We start from the raw sequence: 23,067 nt of genomic DNA on the forward strand, positions 1-23,067 counted from the left end.
CAATAAACTAAACACCATTGACTTTTATACTTTAAATGGATAACATGTATGTAAGTTATATCTTGATAAAACTTTCTTTTTTTTTTTTTTTTTTTTTATTAAGCTAAATCTAAAGGAGGCATGAAGTGCATTCCATTGTTTTCAGTCCAGCTTCAGATTTTCCACTGGGACATTTGAATTTGGGGGCTCCCACAGCACACAGCCCAGAATTTATTTATGGCTCTTTGTAAATATATCACAGTAAAATACCAGACATTAACTTCTGCTGAAATCAGCTGGCTAATCTAAACCTTGGCTAGAGGGGTTTCATGAATATCAGTATTGAAGCACAAAGCAAGGGAAGATGGATGAACTCATGGTAGGATTGGCTTTCCATGGGTTTTTCTTCTCTCTGGCAAAGACAGGCTGACTCCTACTCATACCATGTTTAGAGAAAATTCCTTTTTGTCTTGCTCCCTGAACATTCTGAGATTTTTCTAGTAGTTACCATGTCTTATTTTTCCTGGTTTAAGTAGATGTTTTGTCCATGGGATTATATGCTCCTTAAATGTGGGAATTATATCTCTTTCACACTTGGTAGGTATGAATAATCGTTTGAGCAAGGGCAGACAGAAGGGAGGAAGGAAGAGAGAACAAACAAATGAAAACAGAGGAACATGGACATTAAGGATGTCCCAATCAAGTATTTAACATCCAGCATGTATTTGTTGAGCACTCACACAGTGTTCTGTGTGTCTGACCCTGTCCCAGGCTCTGAGAGTCCAGCAGCAGCAAAACAGTCAAGAATCCCTGACATCATGAGGCTTGCGTTCTAGGAGTGGAAAGAAACAGACAGTAAAAATGAATCCATAAATTACAGGGACTATTAGAAGGTGATAAATGTTACAGCAAAATAAAATGAAGGAGTGCTGGTAAAGAGGTGTGGCCATTTGCAAAACATTTTTTCCTTGGCCCTTATGTAGATAAGGGCCATTTGTAGGGAAAGGGAGCTCTAATGTAGAAGGAGAGAAAACTGGAGAACTTTCCATGACAGAGACAGATGCCCATGCTTTGGTGTTTATTGTGCACCTGAAGATGCCACACTAGGAATTCCAGGAGTAAAAAGGAAGGTGTGTGGAGCTGGGACCAATATCTGTCTTGTTGGAGAAAAGAGTTTACTCGGAAGCTGATGCCCTGAGTTAGAGCTTAGTGTAGCAGTCTGCATGCCATTTTTTGCAAGCTCGGTAGGAAGATAAGAAGGGTAAGAAAGAGAAATGGGTGCAAACCACAGCTAGAGACAGAGAAGGTGGGATGAGGCTACACGATGATAGGCTGCTGGAAAGAGTGTGCGGCCAGCTGCGGGAGGGGTCAGTGCTACTCAGCAGCTCTCTTTGAACTTGGTATTTTTCCACAGCAAACAGAAGCCTAAAGCTTGTTGGCAGTGGAGCCACATCCCGAGGGTAGAGAGGGCACAGCGGCTGTGGGGAGCCAGGCTGGGAGGAAGCAAACACAAGGGGAGGAGGCTGACTTTCAGGACTTCACAGTGTGGGGGCTCCCTGGAGAGCCAGGGCCAGTGTTAATATTCACCAGGTGCCCTGGCAATCAATCATCAGAAGTGAGGGGAGCACAGGGCAGCAGGTCACCAAACGTGGCATGATCCCTGGAGATCCCGAAGGGGCCCTGCCAAACATGTGTGCAGCGGAGCCCCCAAGACACAGGCTGGCTGCAGTCAGTCTCGTCATGATGATAATAGCATTAGCCAACACTTACTGAGACTTGTTCGTCAGGTACTGTGCAAAGAACATTGTGTGGATTATCTCACTCATCCTCACAGCAAAAGTATGACTTATTCTACCACTTAGGACTCATATGGCTACCGAAAACCAAACCTTAAATGATGAAAAGCAGAAAGAGAATTTGTCAGCTCACGCAACTGAAAAATCCAGGAGTCTCTGGCTTCAGGCATGGCTGGATCCAGGGACTTAAAGGATGTTCCTGGCTCCAGTCTTTCTCCTAATTTCTTGATTTCTCTTTCCACTTCTTGGTACCATGTTCAGACAGGTTGTCGTGGTGGCAAAAGGGCTACAGCGACTCAAGCCTACATTCTTTCAGGGTGAAGTCCAGCAGAAAAGTATCTTTTCTTGTCCCCAAAGTTCCAATAAGTATCATGGCTTCTCTTGGGCTTAAATGGGGGTTCACATGCCCATCCTTGAAAAGATCACTATGGCTGCAGGGATGTCTCCATTTAACACATACTCCCCTGCTACACTAAGCTCTAACTCCACCTGCATTGAAGTAGGTGCTCCAATGAACATTAGGGGCAGCACCGGAAATAGGTTAATGGAGGCATGTGGTGAAAAATAAAAATGCCCATACCTTGATGCTATTATCACCTCCATTTTGTATATGAGAAAACTGAGGCTTGGAAAGGTGAAGGTGCTCATCCAGGCAAATCTGTGGTGAAGCTGGGACAGAGCCAGCATCATAGGCAGCCACTTCTGTTCAACTCCTCCCCCCACCCCACCCCCCCACAACGAGTGCCTCACCTCCTGCTGCTTACTCCTGTCCTCTCCCTCTTTCCTGATCTGTCCTTGGAGCTGCCAAGTCACTTCAAGACACCGGGCGAGTGTTAGGGTCGCCCTGAAGACAGCAGGAGTTGTCACGAGGCCACAGACCCATCAATCCTGTCAGTTCCAGAGGACCATTCCCAAGGCAAAGGGTCATTGATGTCATCATCTCCATCTTCTTTAATGCTAATTACTTTTTTTCCCACGTCAACATAAAAATCATCTTAAATGTCCTCATTAAAGCCGATGTGATTTCTGACCACAGAATCATCAACTCAGCCTGGGAAAGACTTTCAGGGGAGAAAATGTTCTCTGAGCCACAATGGCTATTCCAAGTGATTTAGAATATCAAGTTTGTATGATTTTTAATCATTAAAGGAGATATAAAAACATATTTTATACACAATCTTTTATCTTACACTTATTTTTATATTTCTCTATAACAATTTATTGCGATGCATATATCACCATTACATCAGACATTTATGGCTCCATTAAAATTCAATGCCACCATAAATTTGGGCCGGTTAAAGTGGTGACATTTGTAACAGCTTCCACAAGGACATATTTTATATTTAAAGTGAAACTTTGAGAAGAAACTTTGTTAAAGAAAAAAAAAAAAAACATGTAGGGTAGGAAAGGGATATGCGATTCTTTCTATCTAAAACACCTAATGCCTACCCTAATACCTGCTGTATTAAGAAGCCAGACTTTTGCTAAATACTAGGTGTGCTATTTCCAGCATTTGGGGATTAACAGGAATCATATGATAATGCTATCATTGACTAGAAATACTCTGCTTTGCCCAGTCCTTCGGCAGCCTGAAACCTGGGAGAATTTCAAAAGTAAGGGGAAATATTAAATCAGACTTTTAAACAATGCAGTGTCCATGTAATGAGAGGTATTCTGATTCTGGAGCATAAGAGTTTTCAGGGAGTGATAGGATGAGGGGCTTAAGTTTCTCTATCGTTTGGTCCAAATGGTGAACGCTCCTTCTGGGAAATTTGTCTTTCTTTTATTTTTATTTTTTTCTTCTTAATCCATCAGAAGGTATTAGAACGGCTTCTGTGAGTCCGGTGCTTTTATCAATCATTTGAAAAGGTAAAAGTGGGGATATATTTCTTGTTCTGAAGGAGACTTCTAAATTCAGGTGCTCTCAAATGGATGCAACAGTTCTGATCGCTTTTACGTCTTCAGGAGCCACAAGAATGTCTGACAAACAGTAGGTATCCACTAACATCCTGTATTCAACTCCATAGGATTGTTGGACAAGGTATCTACATAGTAAGTTTTGGGCATTGAGTGTCCAACTGGTCTTGACTGAGGGTCTAGTTGTACCTGACAGACTAGATGTCCTGTAGGACTTAAAAAAAAAAAAAAAAAAAAAGTGAGGACCTCTGTAAGCTTGAGAAGGGTTCATGAAGCATAGGGCTTCAGGTGGATACCCACCTGCCCTCCCACCCAAGTAGGACACAGGGTAGTCCAGGCTGCAAGAGCCTTGAGGGTTGGAAAGAAGATGCAGTCAGCATCATATCTGTATGATAATAGAGGCAACAAACCCTCAATGAGCACACGTTGTATCAGGCAGGATGCATGTTATGCATAACAATAAAGAGTGAAGGATTATTATCACTTACCATTAGCCTGGTCTCCTAAATGTTCTTCTCAGATGAGCTTATTTTAATGTTCCAACTCCCCTGAAAGGTAGATACTCTGTTGTTTCATAGCTGGGAAGAATGGAGAAAGGGAGTAGATGTGTTAGGTTATAGATACATCCTCTATGTCTCCAGACATGTCTTTAATCAGCTGAAGAAGTAGAAGCTAGAGCACTTATATCCCTGGGGTAAATTTAATTGAGGCACTGGGTGGGCAACTTTTGTTCTCTGTTTCTACTGGCTGATGCCACCCATTGTGGGTTATAATCAAGTGCCCAGCAGAGGCAATGCCACGGAGACCAGACACGTCGGAAGTTTCCCAAACCACACAGCACCCATCCAGCACCTGTGCCCTGGGGACTTATTTTACATTTTCATAAGATTAGGCCCCCTTGGTACTGTACCATCCACTACCAGGAGCCATTAGCCACATGTCTACCCAGCCCTTGAAACATGGTTAGAGCCGCGTATTAAGATGATCATATTTTTTACATAGTGGGTTAAACAAAACCTATTTCAAAGATAATTTTACCAATTTATTTTTGCTTGCTTTAATGTGGCTACTAGAAAATTTAAAATCACATGTGTAGATTGTATTGTATTTCTGTCAACGCTTACCTAGAGTGTTTGCGCCCCATCAGTGGAAAGGGCATATCTTATGAAAGAGAGACTTCTAGAGGATCTCTTCATCTTGCCACCCACTTTTGGGCTGGGCGCTGCTTTAGTGTAATAATTTAAACCACGTCTAACTGATAACTATGCCCTGAAAACAGTCTTTTTTTATTTTATTTTTTTTTGCCTTTGCTTGTGTCATGCTCTCCCTTTGTGTTCTTTCCTGTTACCTGTCACCTTGCTCATCTAGCGTGCTCCTACACAGTCTACAAACCCCCATCTCAAAGACCGCCTCCTTTCTGTAGCTGCTTTTTAATAACTTGTTCCTTCCTCTGGAGGCCCACAGTGCCTTAAATCCACTTTCTCTACTCTTACTCTGATGACCTTGTGTGTTTAATTATCTCTTCACAAATCTGACTCCACAGCTTCTTGTGGAATCTCTTGAGGTCAGAGACTCAGAAGTTTTAAATTCAGCCATGTGGGCTGCCGGAATGATACTGGACCGCGGGATCCAGTAGCATAGGTCTCTTCACAAGTCCATATTCAGTGGCTTCATGTTGATAACTTGAAATTGGCCATAGTGAAGTATTTACACAGCAGGAATTGGCAAGCAATATAATTTGGGATTTTTTGGCTTGTAGGGGGAGGCAGGAGCCATTTATCCACTCACATAGATCTGAGATAAAATGAAATAAAATGTTTTTGTCACCCAAATCAGCATCAGAAAACGGTAGTCATTTTTCCTGGAATTAGGTGACCTGTTGTGAAGGAATCTTGCTTTCTCTCTGACCCAGGCAGTTTAAGGACCTCTCTCTGCAGGCTGTGTTAGAGAAATGATGGATTAGACTGGGTGATTATAAAGTTTCTTCCCAGCTCTAGAATTCACTGATTCTAGGCATTATGCATATCACTGGCAAGTAATTAACATTAATAATGCCTTACATTTGTGAAGCTCTTATCTTTCTTTTCTCCCCATAGAGTTTTCATATCCATTATGTCATTTGACACCTCTGTGAAGCCAGTGGGCAGATACCCTCTCCACTGAATAAAGAAGTTAATATGTCCAACATAGACTTCTGCTTAAAATCAAATAGATACATATAGTTGTCCTTGGTCTCAGGAGGGATAGAAGCGCCAGGGTGAAGGTGGACCATAGTGTTCTCAATCCAGGCAGGATGAATTCTGAGGATCAGAGAGGGCAAGACATTTACCAGAAGTCACATGGATACAGGGTAGCAAAAAGCCTTGCCCATCCCAGGACTGCCCTGAAGGTGAGGAATATTTGGTGTGGGTAGTGGCCCAGAAGAAATGAAAAGTAGCATATTTGTATAATATCAACTATTTAAAAAGAGAGGGAAAAATGACATTGATCCCAAATTGACAAGGTTTATCTTTGATCCCAAACATTAGGATATTAAAACCATTTGAAGGGCTCCCTTCCAGTTTTACCACTCACCGAGCTTTTGGGCCCTCATATTATGGCACTGTGCTTTCCAGGAGGTAGTCTGCTTCATGGGTCACGGGATCCTTCTTTTCTTTCTTCAGAGAGAATGCCTCCCCCAGTCAAGGATGAACAGACATTTTACAAGATTTCAGAAAAACCTGGTAACTCAACTCTTTGAATTACATCTGTTAGACTGGAGAGGAGAGGCAATAGGATTTCATGAAACCAGTGAGTAACTTAGACAAGTTTGGATAAAGAACTTTAGGCACACTACTTTGGATCCATGCAACTTTGAGATGTATATTGTATTTCAAAGTAAACTGAAAGAAATTAGTAAGAAAGGAAAACTTACACAGAACAGTGTTCAAAAAGAGTGCAAATCTCTGTGTTTTCATATACTACACTTTAGTGATGGTTTTCTTTTGGTATAGCTCAGTCTTCATAATGTGCTTATTAAAAATTTAGAAATAAAGATTTTAGTGCTATTATGTAGAACATTTAAGAGAAAAAATATTCATTGGTGTAAGCTGTCTACAAATTCTATACTTTGTATGCTGCTTGTTGTTTTACTATTTAGTCTCAAAAAATTTAGAATATAATTGCATAGAATTTAGGCTGCATTTTTCACTTGAGAAAAGAGTTACAACTCTACTTCCATATGGCAGAAAGAATCCAAGTATATACTTTGGAATTTCTTTACTTTCTCAGAACTGTCTGTAGGGCCTGTCCTCTAATGGTATGCTGGAGCCAGCTTGTCCTGGCCAGTGAGAGCTGATGGTCAAAATTTAAGGAAATCTGCCAGTTAGTTTATGTCATATCAGCAGCTTGAAATTGGCCATCATGAGAGTATTTAAACCATGGAAACTAGAAAACGCTACAGACCAGTGGTTTCCTCTACCTGCTGCCCCGAGATCTGGTTATTAAGCATTTATTAGCATACTCCTGCTATTCTCTGTATAAGGTACCCCTCCATTATATCATTCAATCTCATTAAATTTTCGTATCCATAAATAAGTAGAGAATTGTGTTGAGGTGATAGGGTCTTAATAGGAAATCAAAGGCCTGAACCCTATAGGAAAGCAGGAATAATACGGGATTCTCTATTATTACCCATTAACCTCTAGCTATATGATAATTATCTGATATCAGCATATAGCCTTTCTTTCTGATTCTTTTTCTAATCTAGCTTGATGGCTTCTGTGAATAAGGTACAAGTGTTAATAATGCAAAACCACATATTTTGTACTTTATGGAAAACTTTTAGGAGTTTTGAGGGTAAACTTGGACATATAAATATTTTACTGGAGTTGGCATAATATGCTAATTGAGGGCAGCCCCGGTGGCTCAGCGGTTTAGCGCTGCCTTCAGCCCAGGGCCTGATCCTGGAGACCCGGAATCGAATCCAACGTCGGGCTCCCTGCATGGAGCCTGCTTCTTCCTCTGCTTGTGTCTCTGCCTCTCTCTCTCTCCCTCTCTCTGTCTCTCATGAATAAATAAATAAATAAATCTTAAAAAAAAAACCTTCATCTTTAAAAAATATATATATATGCTAATTGAAAGCCAGAATACTTGGTTTTGAATCTAGGAATTTCTACACATAAAGTCCTTAACTTTCTGAAGCTTCATGAGTAAAATAAGGATAATAATGGTAACTTACCTCTAAAGTTCTTATTAAATGTTTAGTATATATGACATCCTTGGTATCATTCCTTGTACCTGCCGAGTGTGTGTTAGCTATCATAAAGTAGGAGAGTCTAGGGGTATGTGAGTAGCTCAGTTGGTTGAGTGGCTGACTCTTGATCTCAGCTCAAGTCATGATTTCAGGGTCTTAATATCAAATCCTATGTCAGGCTCTGTACTGGGCATGGAGCCTCTTTAAAATACTGTCTCTCCCTCTGCTCCCCAGTCCCCCACTGCTCTCTCACCTGCTGTTTCTTTAAAAAGAAAGAAGAAAGGGAGGGAGGGAGCGAGGGAGGGAAGGAAAGAAGATTTTTAGTTGATGACTGGCAGCTAAGTAAGGATTAGATTGGAGCCAAGAGTATCTGTCTTTCTTTTCTTTTCTTTTCTTTTCTTTTCTTTTCTTTTCTTTTCTTTTCCTCTCCTTTCCTTTCCTTTTCTTTTCTTCTTTTTTTCTTTCTTTCTTTCTTTCTTTCTTTCTTTCTTTCTTTCTTTCTTTCTTTCTTTCTTTCTTTCTTTCTTTCCTCTCTTTCTTTCTTTCCTCTCTTTCTTTCTTTCTCTCTTTCTTTCCTTGAGAGAGACAGAGTATGGGTGGGGGACAGAGGGAGAAGGAGAAGCAGACTCCCCACTAAGCAGGGAGCCCAATGCAGAACCCATCCCAGGACCTGAGATCACGACCTGAGCTGAAGGCAAATGCTTAACCAACTGAGTCACCCAGACACCCATGGGAGAGTTTCAATTAGGAGCTCATTGCTTTGGTCCAGCCTGACCCTATTGGTTGGATTGTTGATGACTGTGGCTATTGGGTGTTATGTAGACTAAGCCAGTGGCTTCTCCTGAAACTTTACCTATGACCTAAAGGGCCTAAGGTGACCATAAAAGAAGACCCTTTCTCCCAGGCCAGGAATTAATATCAGCAACTTAAGGCCAGTTCATTCAGAGCTAGAAGACATGATGAGGAGAGGAGAAGGATAAGAAATGAAGATAAAGAGCAGACAGGTGCCAGACCTTGGATGGCCTCTGAGGTCATGGTGAAAATTTGGATATCATATTACATAATGGAAAGCTATGAAAAAATTAGTAATTCTGTGATAGGCATGAGGAAAGATATACAAGATCATAGGTGGTCACAGGGATTCCCAGACCAGAAGGGTTCAAGCCTTCTCCTTTTTCAGTTGTTATTTAATTTCTATGAGCCAAATTCTTAAATCTTCCAGATGAGCTGAAAAATCCCCTCTTACCTCCTGCAGTGCATTGACATGCAAAATGCTGTGGGATTATAGTATGGTATGATAATTATAGGCATGCAAACTGTGGGACTTCTCTAGGAAAACTGGAAACCCCTATAGAGAGGGCAGTAAGGAAAGATGAGTCATGGCTTCTTTGGTGCCTTTTTCCCTTGCAGTGGCCCATAAACGGCTTCATTGGGGACCACCTTTGCTATAGAGTTTGTTACATCTCCCAAATGCCGTGGCTGGTCTCTTACCTCCTTCTACATCCAGGCCCTGTCTCCTATCCTGGGGCCAATAATAAAGATAAATTTGAGAAGTAATGGATAAAGACCCAATCCTTGTGGAGCAATAAAATTTATCATGGCTTAACTAATCTGGCACCATTTATGCCTGCCGCCTGCCTTCCCAACCATCGAATGACTAATTGATAACTAATTTCCTCAATTTGTACTTCATTACTTATTGCAGCAGAAAAGCTTACACCTAATTCTATGAATCAAATAGACTCCATGAAGTCAATGGAGATGTTACTTGCCAAGGTTTTTGGCAGATTGGCCAGCTTTGCAGAGAAAGTGGCTTCTTTTCAATAATATACCTAACAGGTACAGAATGTTCATTGCATGTCAGGAATTTAGCTAAGCATGTTACATTTGTATAACCAAGGGTCATAGTGGATGATAAATAAGCCCCTAACTGTATTAGCACAATGGAAATTTCTTTATCAATACTGATTTAATGCAGGTGATCCCAGTTGACAAAGGATTGGGAAGCTTTGTTCCATACAGTTGTTCAGGTTGATTGAGACACAGAACTAAGACCCAGTTGATCGAGACTCTGCCATCAGCACTCAATAGCTTCCAAGGTTGCCCTTGGTGTTGACATTTTGCCAGCAGAGGGGGAAAACAGCATAGAGAAGCATAGGTGGGAATTTCTTAATGGGCTAGCCAAGAAGAACATAAAATTGCAACTCCTATTTCATTGGTCATAATTCAGTCAGAGAAGCTAGGAAATGTAATATAGATGTGACCCAGAAGAAATCAATTTTGTTGGACAGATTGCCACACACATGATTTCTAATCCTTACAATGATGCTACCGGGTTGGCTATCATCTCGACTTTACAGATGAGGAAACTGAGGCTCAGAGAGGTTAAGTAACTTGTTTTAAGGTCAAAGAGCTAATAAGTAGAAGAGAAGAGTCTTCAACTCAATTCATCGGTCTAATTTTCAAGTCCATGCTGCTAACAACCACTGTGCTGGGCTACTTCTGTTAGTTCTTACATGATGAGAAGCTCTGACAGTGAGTCCCTCTCCTTCTGTATTCTCTGGTGAACCCTACTGTAGCTGAACCTGACACACTATGAAGTTCTATACCTCAGGGGTAAGCCCTTACCTCTGCCTACAACATTGATCTTCTAGGGAAAGCAGACTCGGGACACCTTTGTGAACTTCCAGAAACCCAGGTTTGGATGCCTGATGGTGTCCAGGTTCAGTGATACTGAATTCTGAGGCTGACCGCCCACATGTGCTTTCTCTGTGGGAGGCACAGAGCAAGTGTTAAACTGAGCCAGGAAAGACTCCACTAATTAAAGCTTTTCTGAACTCTGCTGTCCATTGGCTTTTTAACAAGTGATGCTATTAATCCTCCATGTTCTTGATTTTTCATTTGTTTTTTGGGGGGAAAAGTTGAAGGCGATATTGTGGTATTTATCCTTGGAATAATGTTGCCATAGTTACCTCTCGACTTTATTATAACGGTGGTGCAATAATTGAAGCAGGGAGACCTGAGGATGCTTTCATAACTGTGAACTTGGTCCCCAGGATGGGCATTAAAAGCATCTCCTAGATTGGGGGAGAAAGAAGGGAGCTTGGCCTCAGCAATTAACCCCAAAATGCAGTACAGTGGTCCTATGTATTTGACGAGAGTGTTGCCTGGTGATGTCCAGAGTGAGCCATTTCTATGAAGTTGCTTTGTTTTCACATTGTTTTACAGTGACACTCTTAGAATGCAAGAATGTAGTGTCTCCATGGAAACTGGAAATGTACAAAATTAAGACCCAGAATAGGAAAGCTTCTGTGAGCACAGTTCTGCTGATCACTAATAAAGAAATGATGTGTTGCAAGTACAAGGTGTTGGATGTCAGAAGAAACAGGGAATGATAAATTTGACATCCTAATCTAACCAAGGACCTTCACTTTTTGGACATGGTGGAGAAAGGTTATGAATGCACATCTAAGTAATCTGCTCTGTCAGACAGGAGTAAGGCTCATTTAATACCTCATTGTGGGAAAAGGGCTGCTGACCCTCCATGGAAAGTGAACCTTGACTCCACCTCCCTGTTGAGCTCATCCAGAAAGGAAAAGTTAGTTGGACATGTAAGAGGCAGTGTGATACAATGAAAAAAAACAAAAAAACAAAAACAAAAACAAAGTTAAATCTCAGCTTCTCCATTTTCCATCTCATGACTTTGAGCAAATTCCTTCAGCTTATTGAACCTCTGCTTCCATGTTCATAAAATGGGGAAGCTAAGAATGTGTACCTTTCTGAAGTGCTGTAAGGATTGAAAGTACACACTGTCCTTATACACACATATTTGGGCACCATCAGTTGTGTGTGTATATATGTATTGTACATACATGTGTATATGTGTGTACACATAGGATATATAGGATATATCATATATATATATTTCCTTTCTTCACTTAACCCAGATAATCATGTTTAGCTTTATCAGTGGGTGTTCCCTAGCCTGACTTCCTATACCTGCGAACAAAGTTGAGTTTAAAATGTCTGAACCTGCATAATGGCATGAAATCTGTGTATATCTTACAGGATAGTTGATGGAAACATGAGGACATCTCCAAGTACGAATACTGCGTGTCCACAGTGGGAATTGGTGAAGTCCTTAGGTACATCTCTGTTCTGATGTTCCCACTTCCTCTGTGGCTCCTCCTCCGTGTCTCTCATGGTCCTGTGTAATCCTTGACTTTGCCTTCACCTCCCTCCAGCCACATTTTACACATTTGCTGAAATGCCATTCAATTCTATGAGGACATTCAAATACACAAACTCTCAGGCTCTCCTGCAGTCACTGCAAGTTCAAAATCTTGTCTAGAATTTATAGCTCTTTTCATCTCCCTTCTTTTTAAAAAAAATTATTGAAAAACTTTATTGAGATATGATTGACACAAAAAAAGCCATATATATTTAATGCATACAACTTTATGTGTATGGAGATGCATACACATCTGCAAAACCATCACCACAATCTATTCCATGAACATTTCCATCATCACCAAAAGATTCCTCCTGCCCCCTTTATAATTATCATTATTAGTGATAAGAATACAATGTAAGATACACTCTCAGCAAATATTTAAGTATACAATTTGGTATTGTTAACTATATAGGCTCTATACTATACAATAGCTCTCTAGGACTTACCCATCTTACATAACTGGAACTTTATACCCTCTGTATAATACCTCCCCTTTCCATCCTCCCGCAGCCCTTGGCAACCACCATTCCAGTCTCTGCTTCTATGAGTCTATTTTAAATTTCTCATATAAGTGGGATCATGCAGTATTTGTCCTTCTATGACTGGTTTATTTCACTTAACATGATATCCTCCAGGTTCATCCATGTTGCCAGAAATTTCAGGATTTATTTTTTTTTCCTAAGGCTGAATAATATTCCTTTGTATGCATATACCATATATTCTTTATTCATCTGTTGATGGGCATTTGGGTGGATTCCATATCTTGGCTATTGGGAATAATGCTGCAGTGAACATGGGTGTGCAGTATTTCTTTGAGATCCTGTTTTTTCCTTTGAATATATACCCAGAGGTGGGATTGCTTGATCATATGGTTATCCTATTTTTAATTTTTGACAGAACCCTATACTATTTTCTGTAGTGGTCATACCAATTGGTATTCCCACCAATGATGCACAAGAGTTCCCTTTTCTCCACATTCTAACAACTGCTATCTATCTTATCTATCTACCTACCTACCTACCTACCTACCTATCTATATCACTATTCTAACAGGTGTGAAGTGATACCTCATTACTGTTCTTTTTTTTAAATATTTTTTAAGATTTTATTTATTTATTCATGAGAGACAGAGAGAGAGAGAGAGAGAGAGGCAGAGACATAGGCAGAGGAAAAAGCAGGCTCCATGCAGGAAGCCTGATGTAGGACTCGATCCTGGGACTCTGGGGTCACGCCCTGAGCCGAAGGCAGACACTCAACCGCTGAGCCACCCAGGCGTCCCCCTTATTACTATTCTTAATGGCATAGAACTGATGAAGGTTCCTACATTTCCAAGGCCAAGCATCTGCTAGATCTCTGTAAAACCAAAGTTCCTGTACTAATTTTCATCCTTGTCTGAATGCTCCTCAGTTTCCCACAGGCCTCTGCCTTTTTCTAAAGGGATATCAATTGCCATTCTCTGTTATGGGTGTTTTTCTGATATGCCCAATCTCATTCAGTATAAAGGAGCAATATTCCTTTCTCTTTTTGGTACATATGGCAGTTATCTCTCACCAACACATGGAAGCCTTTGATACTTCTTGGGCATCTTTATCAAATAGGCTTAAATGCTGCCACAAACAGTTTTACTGTTTAAAACTTCCATGCTCTCTTCTGCGTGTGCTTCAACTGTACTGTAAGTGTAGGTTTCTGTAATCTTATAGATTGTTATAAATGCCTTTTTGGGTAAAAATAACAAAACAAAACTGAGTCTCAATGTGCTGAGACATGTCATGATTGAGTAAATGGCAAAATTTGTTTATCTAACAGATATTTACTCAGTAATGGTTCCATGTCACATAATGTACTGGACTTTAGTAGAGTGACCAACTCATCCAGGTTTGCCTGGGGCTTTCATAGTTTTATCACTGAAAGTCCCATAATCTGGGGAACCCTATAGTCCCAGGCAAACCAGGACAGCAGGCTGCCTTAGGCCCTAGAAGTAAATTGGTAAACAAGATGAAACCTCTGCCCTGAAGGATCTGACAGTTTAATAAACCAGAAAATAAAACAAATACCCAGCAATTCCACTCTTAAGGAATTAGAGGAGGTACTCTAACAAATAAATGTCCCCCTATGTTTGTAGAAACATTATTTATAATAAGCAAATGATGAAACAAATGTCCATCAACAGATGAATGGATATTGAAACTATGATCCGTCCATATGGTGGAATACTATTTAGCCACAAAAAAGGTATAGAGTACTGAAACATGTTAGAACATAGCATGATTTTTTTAAAGCCCATTTAAGTAAAAAAAAAAAAAAAGTAAAGTCCATTTAATTCAAAAAGCCCACATATATGGTTCCATTTATGTGAAATATTAAAAATAGATAAATCCATAGAGATAGAAAGTAGTTTGGTGGTTGCTGGGGCCTAGGAGGAGGGAGGAAAGAGAATTGAGCATTTGATGGGGGCAGGGTTTCCTTTTGGGCTGATGAAAATATTTTTGAACTAAAAAAGTAGTAGTTTCCACAACATTGTGAATGTACTGAAGGCCGTTGAATTGTTCACTTTCAAGTGGTTAATTTTATGGTACGTAAACTTCACTTCAATGAAAAGCAAGCCGACGAGCTATGCAGTGTGGTCGCAGCCAGTAAAGGATGCAAGGGGCAAAAAGGATCCAGTGGGGTAGATAGTGAACAACATGTAGGACTTAGAGAAAAGATGAGGGGGCAGTGTTCTAGCTGGAAGGAGAAAAGGCTTAAGCAGAAGATAGAAATTAGGAGACACTTCACACTGCTGTTTATTTTGTGATACAATCATGCACATTTGAATATGTTAAAGCTACTTCTAAAGAGTATATTGGAAGCCAAAAGCTGTGATTGCCAGCAGGATATGCCTCAACCTCTGAAATGGTTCTTTAGCCACTCAGCCGCGATGAGAAAAATCTTGCCCTGCCATTCGGTAGTTATTATTTCCAAGTGTTTCCTAAAGAATGTATTCCTATAGGCTCCTGAGATAAAACGATTTTTTAAAATGTGAGGTGGCAGGTTCTCTGAGGAAGCCATTGAGTGCTACCAAGTGACTTGGTGCTGGGGCAAGACCTCACAGTAAGGACCTTCTCAGTCCTGGCCCTTACACAGATTCTCCTAGCACTGGACCTCAGAATCAAAGTTTTGAACACCTCCCAGAAGGCAGTGATGGGAACAAGCTTCAAAGCAGAGTTTGAACTTTGCTCTCTACCATGCATTCTTGAGAGAATAAACTCTCCAAGCTATGAACTATCACCTATAAAATGGGGATAATGATAGACCTATTATAATGATAAGTGTTTCCCCATGAAGCCAATAGTATACACTGTCTGGCACATAACAAGCACTCAATAATTATTAATTTTCTCCATTCTTTCCTCTTCATCCTAGGCTTAATTAAGACGTATCGTGGAACCTATGAATAAGCAATTCACAGGACGGGAAATCTAAATGGCCAGTACACAGTGGAAAAATGTTCAGTCTGGGTAGCAACAAAGGACTGAAAAATGAAACACATTTTTTTCCTACAAAATCACTGCCCCTCTTCCCCCACTCCCACCCCCCCAAAAAAAAGAAAAAGAGAGAAGTTGATGCTGTCAAAGATTGTGGGAGCCAGATATTCTCAAACCAGGCTGATAGAGTACAACTTGGAATAACCTTTCAGGGGGCGATTTGGCAATAAGACAAATATGCTTGTTTCAAACGCCTTAAATGAATGCCTATGTTTGAACCCAGCAATTCTACCTCGAGATATTTATCCTCAGGGAGTAATTAAGGATGTGCTCTCAAACTTAGCCACAGAAGGCACTCTATAAATAGTTACTAAATGAAGAAGTGAGTGATGTTCATCGCATTGTTTATAATAATGAAAATTCTAATAACAGGAAAAATCAAATAAATTATGGTCTGCCCATAAAATGGAATCCTCTGCAGCCATTAAATCTGATTTGGTAAACACATTTGGATAACTGTATCATTTACATAGGCCTGGGAAGGTATTTCTGATTCCTCGAGTGAGAAAATTATGTTAAACGACACATCGTATGGCTATAGCTTGTTTAAAAATATGTATCCATAAATAAGATAGGAAAGAAAAACTCTTGAGGGATATACAGCAGAACGTGAAAAGCAGTTATTGCTGAATGGTGTGACACTGTGAATGTTTTTTTATTTCCTTCTTTTTGCTTTTTTGTATATTCTGAGCATGTACTATTTGCACATATTTTTTAAAAACTTAATGTTAAAATAGAGGGACTCGGTAGGATGGGGGTGGGTGGTTGGAAACCAAGATAAGAAAGTAGAACACAAGTGCGCTAGTCAGGGAAATGCGGGGCGTCTGGCTGGGTTAAAAGTGCAGCATGATTTGGGCAGTCTTTCCTCTCCTCCGGTGTCATTTTAAGCTTTTTGACTGCAGATCAACACTCTGAGACCTCAGGAGACTTGATTTGGCTGCAACCTCCTTAGAATGTGTCATGTCTGGGAAACACATACAAATGCTCTCCTTTGTCTTTACTGTTCATTGCTTGAATTGGCTGTGCTTGGGGGTGACTCATTCCCAGCTACTCTGTTGGTACCAGGAAATCAGAATGTGCCTTCCCTGGAGCTGTGAAGACAGCCTGGGCCCACGTCCCAGAGGGGAGAGAGCCAGCTCTGGCCATGAGGAAAGCCCCTGGCTAAGGAGGCCTTTGGGGGTGAAGGGGATGTATTTACCTTTTTTTCTCCCCAGATTTTCACTGAGTAAATTGCTGTGATGGAACATAATTGCTTTTCATTTTATTTTTAAAAATTGCTGCCAAGGCAGTCTGCTTGCCTCCTGAAGTCAGCACAAATCTGAGAATACTTACTCCAAGGGAATATTTTTAAAACTTGGGTTTGAAAAGTGATTTACCCCTACACCATCAGCAGGTCATACCACCTACTGATTGTTGTATAGTACCAAGACCACCATCACTTCATTGCACTTGGGACCCAGAGACTCACAGAGGTCTTCACTTCCTTTTATTCAGATCTTTGCTCATATGCTACCTCCAGAAAGAACTTTTCTTTTGAGCTTGCTTTCTGAGATAGCACCTCCTTCTGTCAGCTTTATGGATTTGTCTTCCTCCCGAAATTATTTATTTATTCATCTGTTTACTGTCTCTCTCCCCTAGCAGATGCATGCACCTCAACTGTGAAACTGCTTTATCTTATTCATTGCTTAGACCTGGGGCCGGTACATATAGGTGTCCCATAAATATTTGACTGAATGAATATGTGAGAAGGATGTGAGTCTTTTGCAAACTGGAAGATGTAGCGGAACAGAAAGATATGGGGCAGGATGGTTGCGTTTGGGCCTCTAAACCTTTTGGCTCACCACCAATGCCATGTCACAGGGGAACTGGCTGTCCCTAAGCTCTTATGGTTCCTGAAACACGAGCAGCATCTACAACAGAGTTTAGCTCCCATACTAGGAGGTTCCATTGACCTTGGGTTCCCCTTGGTGGGAGCCCAAGCTGTTGGCTGCTCTGTTACATGTGCACTTCCAAGCTGGCTTCCACCATCCTACTAGACTGAACTCTCTGACATTGCAACTAACTGCCACACCCCAGAAACAAAGGTGGTAACAGCAGTAACCCATGGAGACTTTGAGAATAGTAGACATCCCACTGAGTAGCAAGTGTGTCTGCTACCTGGAAGATTCGGCACCCCTTAACACTTACACTGTACTTTCCTGTTCTTTCCATTAGTGCCTGGAACTCTGGGAATGGGCATCCCTTACTCTCAGCAAAGTGAGAGCTGCGTGTACAGAGGCTGCATAATCAAACATCAGTCTGAGTTTTTTTGTTTACTGATTCTGAAAACACAAGCCTTTTCTCCTTCCTTGGGGCAAGTGCAATCCCTGCCATTTTGGGTTCCATTGGAAAGTTTCATGTTGCTCAGCATTATTGCAGAAGATTCATGGCATCACCTGCTAGAGAGTCATTTCTTTAGTGAATTATCATATCAATTATCATATTTTGACAAGAGTTTTTAATGGGATTTTCCCCCCAAAGACATAGTTATTGAAATTTGAATTTTTTTCCCCAATAGAAAACAATTGATGGTTTGATTGAACCTGGCCCTTATGAAACCACAGAGTTGCTTTGGTTTGGGCACGCCCTGCCAGGGTACCCTTGGCCCTGTCCTAGTTGGGCCTGAGCTCCAATGACCAGAGGTAAAAAATGTTCTTGAGGAGTAGACCTATGAAGTAAGCCCATATATTTCTGTTATGCCAAAAAGAGTCTCTCAAACACCAAAGCAAGGGCTGGCCAGTATTTAGAAGAGATGCTTATAAACACTTGTGGACAAGTTTATAACATTTGCTGATGCTTTGTAATTCACAAGACACTTCATCAAGAGCCCTGTGAATATTAGTCCAATACCTGTAGCTGAGTGAACTTAGACAAGTGACCTTACTCCTCCCCATCAATCAATGGGCAACATGATTTTATTTCCCAGGGCTATCATGGGAACTGATTCAGATCCCATATGCAGAGTGCCCACTTCTCTGACTGGCAAATATAAATGTTAGTAAATTTTAATGATAGAAACATGATGGTTATAATGAAAGCAGACAGAACAGGTCGTATTCATCTTACTTGAGGGATAGAGACTTTGGAACGCAAAGAAGTTGTTATTTCACCAAAGTCCAAGAATACATGTGTGAGGATACTAAATTCAGTTTACTCATAATGTATGTCCTATCCACTTTCCTTGGGCTTCCAGGTCCCAGACTGTGGACATCAGCATACAAAGGATGAACCCTTAACTCTGACCTCTCCATAGGTATCCCCTTTCCCTTATGTCTTTGGGAAGGCATAGAAGCTAAGGCTGTGTCCTTCTTCTGTCTTAGAGGTCCTCTACTTTCTATCCATTCCCACCAATTGCCAACTCATTTCATTTAATCTCTCACGAGGGAGCCAACTATCTCCAAACTCACCTAGTCTTTTAAACATCTACTTATGGAACGCCTGGGTGGCTCAGTGGTTGAGCGTCTTCCTTTGGCTCAGGGCATGATCCTGGAGTCCCAGGATCAAGTCCCACATCAGGCTCCCTGCATGGAGCCTGCTTCTCCCTCTGCCTATGTCTTTGCCTCCCTCTCCCTCTCCCTCTCCCTCTCCCACTCATGAATAAATAAATAAAATTTAAAAAATAAACATCTACTTATAATTCAGTCTGTACTGTGGGTTACAGACCAGTCCTCTACATCAAGTGCACATCATCTTACTGCAGGGTTTTGTTCGTTAGGTTTTGGTAGTGGTTGTTGATTTGGTGGCGGTTGCAGAAACTTACATCTCAGTCAGCTGTGCAAGGCAACTCCCACCCTGTATGACAGAGTTTTGCATGCCTTGGTTGTTCCTCTAGAGCCTCTGAAGAGCTGGGTATACAGTTCTAACCACAGGTTGGAGGGCAAGGGTTGTGTTGGTGGAAAGATTCTGGATAAAATATGGAAACTTAAAGACAGCAGCTCATCTTATCTTCTTATGGCCCATGTTTTTTGTTTTTTTTTGTTTTGTTTTGTTTTTTTCTGACTTTGGGATAGATAAGATGGGGAACTGCTTATAGGTGTTGTTACTAGAAGGAGGGGAATGCTGTCCAGGTAGGTTTAAGATGGAATGCCATAATCCCTAACTGAGAGATACTGAGTTATGGGAATGACAATTGGTGCCTGAGTTCCAGAATTGCCCATCAACTGGGGAGGGGTGGGTGAGGACGTGAAGGTCCTATGGACAGAAAGGAATGGAGCATGGGGTAGAGTCCAGGGTGCAGAGTCCAAGAGACATCACACTGAACCGGACCTGTCCCGATCTCACCCTGCTTGGCATCCAGGCTCACACACATCTCTGGCTCTTGCTATTGTTACCCCTTCTAAGTATACAACAGGGATTGCTAGGGCACTCTCAATATCTTCCCCATTATATTTATAGGGTGGTTTTCCTCTTGACTCCTAAAAAGGCATAAATGAAGCTTTTTATTTGAAAGGGGAAGCCTGTTTACTGTAATTAGGCATTTAAAGACCCTCATTAGTCGTCTTTGCTGGACCTAATACTCAGTGGTATCAAAATGAGAGCTTTCAGCCTTGTCGCCTCCTCCCTCACCCAGCATTATTCTTTGAGGATTCCTGCTTGTATTTCTCCTCAGTCCTTAAACCTCATGACCATACTCTTGACCTAATGAAGTCCCATTAGTTTCTCTCTGCAGATGAAAAAATATATATATTTGTTCCAGTTAGAAAAGGTTAAGAAACAGGCCACCCAGCAGAGTGAATGCACAGCTTACCCAGCTATGCAATTATCCAAAAATAACCCATTTCCATTTGCAAGAGTAGACTGCATTTAAATAAGCATTCTCTTCAAATAAACTTTCATTAAGTCAGATTTCTCTATAGTGTGCATGCTTAATGAATGCGTGTGCGCCCGTGTGAGGTATATAACATTTACCTCCATGCTTAGTTTTTGGAACATAAACGAAGCTGAACTGTAATGAGATAAGTGAACGCATTTGGCAGCGATAGCATTGATTTAAACAAAGGAACACTGAAATGTGCATCAAATGGGAGTTGCTAAGATATCTGAGTTTCTGAAGAAATGGATGCTAAAATTTCATAGGATACTCTAGCCTTCTTCCCTACACACATCTTATTAGAGACTCTGAATCCAACATGCCCTCCCTGTTTAGACCTCTTTAGAATACGCTTTCTCCTACCCACCTCATGGCATCATTGGAAAGTGATATGTGGCTGACAGGAAGCATGGCTACAGGTGCAAGATGCAAAATACTATTTTCCTAGTGTTTTCAGCCCAAATGAAATACCGGCATGGATCCTGTTCGAAAGCTACCAGGTGGTAGCATTTATTTTGGCTGAAACTCTGCGTCGTTGCCAAAATCTGCTCTTCTCTGCATTACTCTTGTGCAGATTTGAGTCTGCCTGCTGTGGAGGAAGCAGATGATTCTGGGCTCAGCCCACGTGGGTGCCATTGAAATGGGAGGTCAGGCTAGCCTCTGCTGCTTCCCGGGTGCTTTATTAGAAAATGATTTTTATTGTGTCCAAATGGAGCCACTCTCTGTGGGACATAGGTATGCGATGCCCAGATGAGAAACTAGATCACACTGACCACCTCTGTTGGGTTTTTTTTTCAACCTATTGTATTCAAGTGTTTTACATTTTCAAAAGAATGAAAAGTTTAAAAAGCCAGGAAGTAGGATAGAGATGGGGTAGCGTATGGGGGTGTCTTTGGCCCCCTTAAAGAATCCCAAATAATATGTCAGCAGAAAGCCCGGTTGTAGAGCCTACAAACTACCATAAAAAGATCAGAGTCAATTAAATCGATGTAACAGGAGGTAGAAGAGATGTGAGGGACTGCATTCTAAATCTTATCTTTTTAGTAAAACACCTTGTTAATGTGTTATAGATTAAATCGCATCCCCTCAAAATTTCTATGTTGAAGTCCTAACTCAGGATGTGACCTTATTTGGAGATAGGGTCTTTATGGAGGTTATCAGGTGAAAAGGAGGTCATTGGGGTGGGCCCTAATCCAATATGATTGGTGTCCTTAGAAGAAGGGAAAATTAGGACAAAGACACATATACTAGGAAGACCATGTGAGGACACAGGAGATGACAGTCATCTATAAGCCAAGGAAAGAGGCGTGGAACAGATTCTCCTTCACAGCCTTTAGAAGGTACCAGCCCTGCTGACAGCGTGATCTTAGACTTCAGGTCTCCAGACTGTGAGACAACACATTTGAGTTGTGTAAGCCGCTCAGTTTGTGGTACTTCATTATGGCAGGCCTAAAAAACTAATGCAGAAAAAAAAAATAAAAATAAAAATAAAAAATAAAAAACTAATGCAGGAGGTAAGCAGCAAGGAGATCTTGGAAGAAAATCCAGGTTGTGAGTTATGTGCAAGTCCTGGGTATTTGTTTTCTAACTAAGGGAGATTATGTAGAGTTGATGTAGAAAGAAGCTGACCCATAGGGGAGCTTTACTATGGAGGAACTGTAGGCTCTGGAAATTCCAAGAGTAAGAACAAATGAGGCTTTAGCAAGAATGATATATGTAAGTCATTCTTTTGGTTTCATATAGATTTTTTTAAAGAGGAGCTATAGGTTCACAAAAAATTGAGAGGAAGGTGCAGAGATTTCACACACACCTCCTGTGCCCACATATGCATAGCCTCCCCTACTATCAGTATTTCCCACTGTAGTGGAACATTCATTACAATCAGTGAACCTACACTGATATGTCATAATTTCCCAAAGTCCATACTTTACATTAGAATTCACTCTTGGTGGTGTACATTTTATGGGTTTAGACAAATGTATGATGACATGCAACCATCATTATGGCATCATACAAAGTATTTTTCACTGGCCCCAAAATCCTTTGTGCTCTACCCCTCTATCCCCTACCCCAAACCCCTAACAACCACTGTTCTCTTTACTGTCTCCATGGTTTTTTGCCTTTTCTAGAATGTCATATAGTTGGAACCATACAGAATGTAGCTTTTTCAGACTGGCTTCCTTTTCTTAATTATATACATTTAAGTTTCTTCCATGTCTTTTCATGGGAGGGTAGCTCATTTCTTTTCAGCACTCAATAATACTCTGTGGTCTGGATGTACCACAGTTTATCCATTTACCTACCGAAGGGCATCTTGGTTGCTTCCAAGTTTTGGCAACTATGAATAAAACTTCTACAAACATCCATGTGCAGGTTTTTATGTGGACATAAGTTTTCAGATCTTTTGGATAGATACCAAGGAGCACGATTGTTAGATTGTATGGTGAGAGTATGTTTAGTTTTGTAAAAACCTGCCAAACTGTCTTCCAAATTGGCTGCACCATTTTGCATTCCCTGTGGCGATGAATGAG

At 40.9% G+C, this 23,067-nt stretch overlaps 1 protein-coding gene and 1 long non-coding RNA gene across 16 annotated transcripts in view; both read left to right on the forward strand.

Annotated features, from left to right (window-relative positions):
* RBFOX1 (RNA binding fox-1 homolog 1) overlaps positions 1-23,067 on the forward strand; it is a 2,033,710-nt gene that overhangs the window by 398,787 nt on the left and 1,611,856 nt on the right. The gene's annotated exons all lie outside the window — the stretch shown is intronic.
* Positions 11,219-16,105, forward strand: LOC140637619 (uncharacterized). The gene is made up of 3 exons (XR_012034688.1): positions 11,219-11,424; positions 11,998-12,074; positions 15,566-16,105. It is a non-coding gene; the product is annotated as an uncharacterized lncRNA (long non-coding RNA).

The sequence above is a fragment of the Canis lupus genome, chromosome 8 (assembly GCF_048164855.1).
Source record: "Canis lupus baileyi chromosome 8, mCanLup2.hap1, whole genome shotgun sequence".
Classification (NCBI taxonomy): domain Eukaryota; kingdom Metazoa; phylum Chordata; class Mammalia; order Carnivora; family Canidae; genus Canis; species Canis lupus.